The sequence below is a fragment of the Calliopsis andreniformis genome, unplaced genomic scaffold (assembly GCF_051401765.1).
Source record: "Calliopsis andreniformis isolate RMS-2024a unplaced genomic scaffold, iyCalAndr_principal scaffold0033, whole genome shotgun sequence".
Lineage (NCBI taxonomy): Eukaryota > Metazoa > Arthropoda > Insecta > Hymenoptera > Andrenidae > Calliopsis > Calliopsis andreniformis.
Window position 1 is genome coordinate 4,849,598 of NW_027480442.1, and position 9,128 is coordinate 4,858,725.

Consider the following 9,128-nt stretch of genomic DNA (forward strand, 5'->3'; position numbering starts at 1 on the left):
GGCCTTAGAAGTCTAAGCCCAAACCATAAAATGCAAAAAAAATACAACAGTGTTTCAATCATATAACAGGAATAATTGCGACCAGTTTGAAAGTGATGGCCAATTCTACGTTCCGGGCAACCTAGGCTTCACTCTAGGGCGTTGCTCCACCAGATCGAATAGTTAGCGCCTTAGAAGTCAACGCCAGAAGCATAAAATACAATATAAATACAACAGTTTTTCCATCGTATGAAACAAATAATTGCAACCAGTATGAAACTTATGGTCATTTCTACTTTCCGAGCAACCTAGGCTTCACCCTAGGGCGTTGCTCCAACGGATTGAATACTTAGGGCCTTAGAAGTCAACGCCCGAACCATAAAATGCAAAAAAAATACAACAGTGTTTCCCTCATATAACAGGAGTAATTGCAACCAGTTAGAAAGTGATGGTCAATTCTACGTTCCGGGCAACCTAGGCTTCTCTCTAGTGTGTTGCTCCACCAGATCGAATAGATAGTGCCTTAGAAGTCAACGCTAGAAGCATAAAATACAATATAAATACAACAGTTTTTCCATCGTATAAAACGAATAATTGCAACCAGTATGAAACTTATGGTCATTTCTACTTTCCGAGCAACCTAGGCTTCACCCTAGGGCATTGCTCCAACAGATTGAATAGTTAGGGCCTTAGAAGTCAACGCCCGAACCATAAAAAGCAAAAAAAATACAACAGTGTTCCCATCATATATCAGGAATAATTGCAACCAGTTTGAAAGTGATGGCCAATTCTACGTTCCGGGCAACCTAGGCTTCACTCTAGGGCGTTGCTCCACCAGACCGAATAGCGACGGCCTAAGGAATCAACGCCAGAAGCATAAAACACGATATAAATACAACAGTTTTTCCATCGTATAAAACGAATAATTGCAACCAGTATGAAACTTATGGTCATTTCTACTTTCCGAGTAACCTAGGCTTCACCCTAGGGCGTTGCTCCAACAGATTGAATAGTTAGGGCCTTAGAAGTCTACGCCCGAATCATAAAATGCAAAAAAAATACAACAGTGTGTCCATAATATAACAGGAATAATTGCTACCAGTGTGAAAGTTATGGTCATTTCTACGTTCCGCGCAACCTAGGCTTCACTGTAGGGCGTTGCTCCACCAGATCGAATAGTTAGTGCCTTAGAAGTCAACGCCAGAAGCATAAAATACAATATAAATACAACAGTTTTTCCATCGTATGAAACAAATAATTGCAACCAGTATGAAGCATATGCTCATTTCTACTTTCCGAGCAATCTAGGCTTCACCCTAGGGCGTTGCTCCAACGGGTTGAATAGTTAGGGCCTTAGAAGTCAACGCCCGAACCATAAAATGCAAAAAAAGTACAACAGTGTTTCCATCATATAACAGGAATAATTGCAACCAGTTTGAAAGTGATGGCCAATTCTACGTTACGGGCAACCTAGGTTTCACTCCAGGGCGTTGGTCCACCAGACCGAATAGTTACGGCCTAAGAAGTCAACGCCAGAAGCATAAAATACGATATAAATACAACAGCTTTTCCATCGTATAAAACGAATAATTGCAACCAGTGTGAAAGTAATGGTCATTTCTACGTTCCGGGCAACCTAGGCTTCTCTCTAGGGCGTTGCTATACCAGATCGAATAGATAGTGCCTTAGAAGTCAACGCCAGAAGCATAAAATACAATATAAATACAACAGTTTTTCCATCGTATAAAACGAATAATTGCAACCAGTATGAAACTTATGGTCATTTCTACTTTCCGAGCAACCTAGGCTTCACCCTAGGGCATTGCTCCAACAGATTGAATAGTTAGGGCCTTAGAAGTCAACGCCCGAACCATAAAAAGCAAAAAAAATACAACAGTGTTCCCATCATATATCAGGAATAATTGCAACCAGTTTGAAAGTGATGGCCAATTCTACGTTCCGGGCAACCTAGGCTTCACTCTAGGGCGTTGCTCCACCAGACCGAATAGCTACGGCCTAAGAAATCAACGCCAGAAGCATAAAACACGATATAAATACAACAGTTTTACCATCGTATAAAACGAGTAATTGCAACCAGTATGAAACTTATGGTCATTTCTACTTTCCGAGTAACCTAGGCTTCACCCTAGGGCGTTGCTCCAACAGATTGAATAGTTAGGGCCTTAGAAGTCTACGCCCGAATCATAAAATGCAAAAAAAATACAACAGTGTGTCCATAATATAACAGGAATAATTGCTACCAGTGTGAAAGTTATGGTCATTTTTACGTTCCGCGCAACCTAGGCTTCACTGTAGGGCGTTGCTCCACCAGATCGAATAGTTAGTGCCTTAGAAGTCAACGCCAGAAGCATAAAATACAATATAAATACAACAGTTTTTCCATCGTATGAAACAAATAATTGCAACCAGTATGAAGCATATGCTCATTTCTACTTTCCGAGCAATCTAGGCTTCACCCTAGGGCGTTGCTCCAACGGGTTGAATAGTTAGGGCCTTAGAAGTCAACGCCCGAACCATAAAATGCAAAAAAAATACAACAGTGTTTCCATCATATAACAGGAATAATTGCAACCAGTTTGAAAGTGATGGCCAATTCTACGTTACGGGCAACCTAGGTTTCACTCCAGGGCGTTGGTCCACCAGACCGAATAGTTACGGCCTAAGAAGTCAACGCCAGAAGCATAAAATACGATATAAATACAACAGTTTTTCCATCGTATAAAACGAATAATTGCAACCAGTATGAAACTTATGGTCATTTCTACTTTCCGAGCAACCTAGGCTTCACCCTAGGGCATTGCTCCAACAGATTGAATAGTTAGGGCCTTAGAAGTCTACGCCCGAATCATAAAATGCAAAAAAAATACAACAGTGTGTCCATAATATAACAGGAATAATTGCTACCAGTGTGAAAGTTATGGTCATTTCTACGTTCCGCGCAACCTAGGCTTCACTGTAGGGCGTTGCTCCACCAGATCGAATAGTTAGTGCCTTAGAAGTCAACGCCAGAAGCATAAAATACAATATAAATACAACAGTTTTTCCATCGTATGAAACAAATAATTGCAACCAGTATGAAGCATATGCTCATTTCTACTTTCCGAGCAATCTAGGCTTCACCCTAGGGCGTTGCTCCAACGGGTTGAATAGTTAGGGCCTTAGAAGTCAACGCCCGAACCATAAAATGCAAAAAAAGTACAACAGTGTTTCCATCATATAACAGGAATAATTGCAACCAGTTTGAAAGTGATGGCCAATTCTACGTTACGGGCAACCTAGGTTTCACTCCAGGGCGTTGGTCCACCAGACCGAATAGTTACGGCCTAAGAAGTCAACGCCAGAAGCATAAAATACGATATAAATACAACAGCTTTTCCATCGTATAAAACGAATAATTGCAACCAGTTTGAAAGTGATGGCCAATTCTACGTTCCGGGCAACCTAGGCTTCACTCTAGGGCGTTGCTCCACCAGACCGAATAGCTACGGCCTAAGAAATCAACGCCAGAAGCATAAAACACGATATAAATACAACAGTTTTACCATCGTATAAAACGAATAATTGCAACCAGTATGAAACTTATGGTCATTTCTACTTTCCGAGTAACCTAGGCTTCACCCTAGGGCGTTGCTCCAACAGATTGAATAGTTAGGGCCTTAGAAGTCTACGCCCGAATCATAAAATGCAAAAAAAATACAACAGTGTGTCCATAATATAACAGGAATAATTGCTACCAGTGTGAAAGTTATGGTCATTTCTACGTTCCGCGCAACCTAGGCTTCACTGTAGGGCGTTGCTCCACCAGATCGAATAGTTAGTGCCTTAGAAGTCAACGCCAGAAGCATAAAATACAATATAAATACAACAGTTTTTCCATCGTATGAAACAAATAATAGCAACCAGTGTGAAAGTTATGGTCATTTCTACGTTCCGGGCAACCTAGGCTTCACCCCAGCTCGTTGTTCCACCAGAACGAATAGTTAGGCCCTAAGAAGTGAACGCCAGCTGCATAAAATACAATATAAATACAACAGTTCTTCCATCATATAAAACGAATAATTACTACCAGTATGAAAGTTATGGTCATTTCTACGTTCCGGGCAACCCAGGCTTCACTCTATGGCGTTCTTCCACCACATCGAATAGCTACGGGCTCAGAAGTCAACGCCTGAAGCATAAAATACAACAAAAATACAACAGTCTTTCCATCCTATATCAGGAATAATTGCAACCAGTTTGAAAGTGATGGTCATTTCTACGTTCCGGGCAACCTAGGCTTCACTCTAGGGCTTTGGTCCACCAGATCGAATTGTTAGGGCCTAAGAAGACAACGCCAGAAGCATAAGATACAATATAAATATAACAGTTTTTCCATCGTATAATACGAATAATTGCAACCAGTATGAAGGTTATGGTCATTTCTACTTTCCGGGCAACCTAGGCTTCACCCTAGGGCGTTGTTCCAACAGATTGAAGAGTTAGGGCCTTAGAAGTCAACGCCCGAAGCATGAAATACAAAATAAATAGAACAGTTGTTCCATCGTATAGAACGAATAATAGCAACCAGTGTGAAAGTTATGATCATTTCTGCGTTCCGGCAACCTAGGCTTCAACCCAGGGCGTTGTTCCACCAGATCAAATAGTTAGGGGCTAAGAAGTGAACGCCAGCAGCATAAAATACAATATAAATACAATAGTTCTTCCATCATATAAAACGAATAATTGCAACCGGTATGAAAGTTATGGTCATTTCTACGTTCCGGGCAACCTAGGCTTCACTCTATGGCGTTCTTCCACCACATCGAATAGCTGCGGCCTCAGAAGTCAACGCCTGAAGCATTAAATGCAATAAAAATACAACAGTCTTTCCATCCTATAACTGGCATAATTGCAACCCTTGTGAAAGTGATGGTCATTTGTACGTTCCAGGCAACCTATGCATCACTCTAGGGCGTTGTTCCACCAGATCGAATTGTTAGGGCCTAAGAAGTCAACGCCAGAAGCATAAGACACAATATAAATATAACAGTTTTTCCATCGTATAGAACGAATAATAGCAACCAGTGTGAAAGTTATGGTCATTTCTACGTTCCGGGCAACCTAGGCTTCACTCTATGGCGTTCTTCCACCACATCGAATAGCTACTGCCTCAGAAGTCAACGCCTGAAGCATAAAATACAATAAAAATACAACAGTCTTTCCATCCTATAACAGGAATAATTGCAACCAGTTTGAAAGTGATGGTCATTTCTACGTTCCGGGCAACCTAGGCTTCACTCTAGGGCGTTGCTCCACCAGATCGAATAGTTAGTGCCTTAGAAGTCAACGCCAGATGCATAAAATACAATATAAACACAACAGTTTTTCCATCGTATAAAACGAATAATTGCTACCAGTATGGAAGTGATGGTCATTTCTACGTTACGGGCAACCTAGGCCTCACTCTAGGGCGTTGTTCCACCACATTGAAAAGTTAGGGCCTAAGAAATCAACGCCAGAAGCATAAAATTCAATATAAATGTAACAGTTTTTCCATCGTATAAAACGAATAATTTCAACCAGTGTGAATGTTATGGTCATTTCTACATTCCGAGCAACCTAGACTTCACTCTAGGGCGCTGATCCACCAGATAGAATAGTTAGGGCCTTAGAAGTCAGCGCCAGAAGCATAAAATTCAATAAAGATGCAACAGTTTTTCCATCGTATAGCAGGAATAACTGCAAACAGTGTGAAAGTACTGGTCATTTCTACGTTCCGGGTAACCTAGGCTTCACTCTAGGGCGTTGTTCCACCAGATCGAACAGTTAGGGCCTAAGAAGGCAACGCCAGAAGCATAAAATACAATATAAATATAACAGTTTTTCCATCGTATAAAACGAATAATAGCAACCAGTGTGAAAGTTATGCTCATTTCTACGTTCCGGGCAACCTGGGCTTCACCCCAGGTAGTTGTTCCACCAGATCGAATAGTTGGGCCCTAAGAAGTGAACGCCAGCTGCATAAAATACAATATAAATACAACAGTTTTTCCATCATGTAAAACGAATAACTGCAAACAGTGTGAAAGTACTGGTCATTTCTACGTTCCGGGTAACCTAGGCTTCACTCTAGGGCGTTGTTCCACCAGATCGAACAGTTAGGGCCTAAGAAGGCAACGCCAGAAGCATAAAATACAATATAAATATAACACTTTTTCCATCGTATAAAACGAATAATAGCAACCAGTGTGAAAGTTATGGTCATTTCTACGTTCCGGGCAACCTAGGCTTCACCCCAGGTCGTTGTTCCACAAGAACGAATAGTTAGGCCCTAAGAAGTGAACGCCAGCTGAATAAAATACAATATAAATACAACAGTTCTTCCATCATATAAAACGAATAATTGCTACCAGTATGAAAGTTATGGTCATTTCTACGTTCCGGGCAACCCAGGCTTCACTCTATGGCGTTCTTCCACCACATCGAATAGCTACGGGCTCAGAAGTCAACGCCTGAAGCATAAAATACAACAAAAATACAACAGTCTTTCCATCCTATAACAGGAATAATTGCAACCAGTTTGAAAGTGATGGTCATTTCTACGTTCCGGACAACCTAGGCTTCACTCTAGGGCGTTGCTCCACCAGATCGAATAGTTAGTGCCTTAGAAGTCAACGCCAGATGCATAAAATACAATATAAACACAACAGTTTTTCCATCGTATAAAACGAATAATTGCTACCAGTATGGAAGTGATGGTCATTTCTACGTTCCGGGCAACCTAGGCCTCACTCTAGGGCGTTGTTCCACCAGATTGAATAGTTAGGGCCTAAGAAATCAACGCCAGAAGCATAAAATTCAATATAAATATAACAGTTTTTCCATCGTATAAAACGAATAATTTCAACCAGTGTGAATGTTATGGTCATTTCTAGATTCCGAGCAACCTAGGCTTCACTCTAGGGCGTTGATCCACCAGTTAGAATAGTTAGGGCCTTAGAAGTCAGCGCCAGAAGCATAAAATTCAATAAAGATGCAACAGTTTTTCCATCGTATAGCAGGAATAACTGCAAACAGTGTGAAAGAACTGGTCATTTCTACGTTCCGGGTAACCTAGGCTTCACTCTAGGGCGTTGTTCCACCAGATCGAACAGTTAGGGCCTAAGAAGGCAACGCCAGAAGCATAAAATACAAAATAAATAGAACAGGTTTTCCATCGTATAAAACGAATAATAGCAACCAGTGTGAAAGTTATGGCCATTTCTACGTTCCGGGCAACCTAGGCTTCACCCCAGGTCGTTGTTCCACCAGATCGAATAGTAAGGCCCTAAGAAGTGAACGCCAGCTGCATAAAATACAATATAAATACAACAGTTCTTCCATCATATAAAACGAATAATTGCTACCAGTATGAAAGTTATGGTCATTTCTACGTTCCGGGCAGCCTAGGCTTCACTCTATGGCGCTTTTCCACCACATCGAATAGCTACGGCCTCAGAAGTCAACGCCTGAAGCATAAAATGCAATAAAAATACAACAGTCTTTCCATCCTATAACAGGAATAATTGCAACCCGTGTGAAAGTGATGGTCATTTGTACGTTCCGGGCAACCTAGGCTTCGCTCTAGGGCTTTGGTCCACCAGATCGAATTGTTAGGGCCTAAGAAGTCAACGCCAGAAGCATAAGACACAATATAAATATAACAGTTTTTCCATCGTATAGAACGAATAATAGCAACCAGTGTGAAAGTTATGGTCATTTCTACGTTCCGGGCAACCTAGGCTTCACGCCTAGGGCGTTGCTCCACCAGATCAAACAGTTAGGGCCTTAGAAGTCAACGCCCGAAGCACAAAATACAAAATAAATAGAACAGTTTTTCCATTGTATAAAACGAATAATTGCTACCAGTGTAAAAGTTATGGTCATTTCTACGTTCCGGGCAACCTAGGCTTCACCCTAATGCGTTGTTCCACCAGATCGAATAGTTAGGGCCTAAGAAGTGAACGCCAGAAGCATAAAATGCAATATAAATACAACAGTTCTTCCATCATATAAAACGAATAATTGCAACCAGTATGAAAGTTATGGTCATTTCTACGTTCCGGGCATCCCAGGCTTCACTCTATGGCGTTCTTCCTCCACATCGAACAGCTACTGCCTCAGAAGTCAACGCCTGAAGCATAAAATACAATAAAAATACAACAGTATTTCCATCCTATAACAGGAATAATTGCAACCAGTTTGAAGGTGATGGTCATTTCTACGTTCCGGGCAACCTAGGCTTCACTCTAGCGCGTTGCTCCGCCAGATCGAATAGTTAGTGCCTTAGAAGTCAACGCCAGATGCATAAAATACAATATAAACACAACAGTTTTTCCATCGTATAAAACGAATAATTGCTACCAGTATGGAAGTGATGGTCATTTCTACGTTCCGGGCAACCTAGGCCTCACCCTAGGGCGTTGTTCCACCAGATTGAATAGTTAGGGCCTAAGAAGTCAACACCAGAAGTATAAAATTCAATATAAATGTAACAGATTTTCCATCGTATAAAACGAATAATTTCAACCAGTGTGAATGTTATGGTCATTTCTACATTCCGAGAAACCTAGGCTTCACTCTAGGGCGCTGATCCACCAGATAGAATAGTTAGGGCCTTAGAAGTCAGCGCCAGAAGCATAAAATTCAATAAAGATGCAACAGTTTTTCCATCGTATAGCAGGAATAACTGCAACCGGTGTGAATGATATTTTCATTTCTACGTTCCGGGCAACCTAGGCTTGACTGTAGGGTGTTGCTCAACCAGATCGAATAGGTAGGGCCATAGAAGTCAAATCCCGAAGCATAAAATACAAAATAAATAGAACAGTTTTTCCATTGTATAAAACGAATAATTGCAACCAGTGTGAAAGTTATGTTCATTTCTACGTTCCGGGCAATCTGGGCTTGACTGTAGGCTGTTTCTCCACCACATCGAATAGCTACGGCCTTAGAAGTCAACGCCAGAAGCATAAAATACAATATAGATACAACAGTTTTTCCATTGTATAAAAAGAGTAATTGCAACCAGTGGGAAAGCTATGGTCATTTCTACGTTCCGGGCAACCTAGGCTTGACAGTAGGGTGTTACTCCACCAGATCGAATAGGT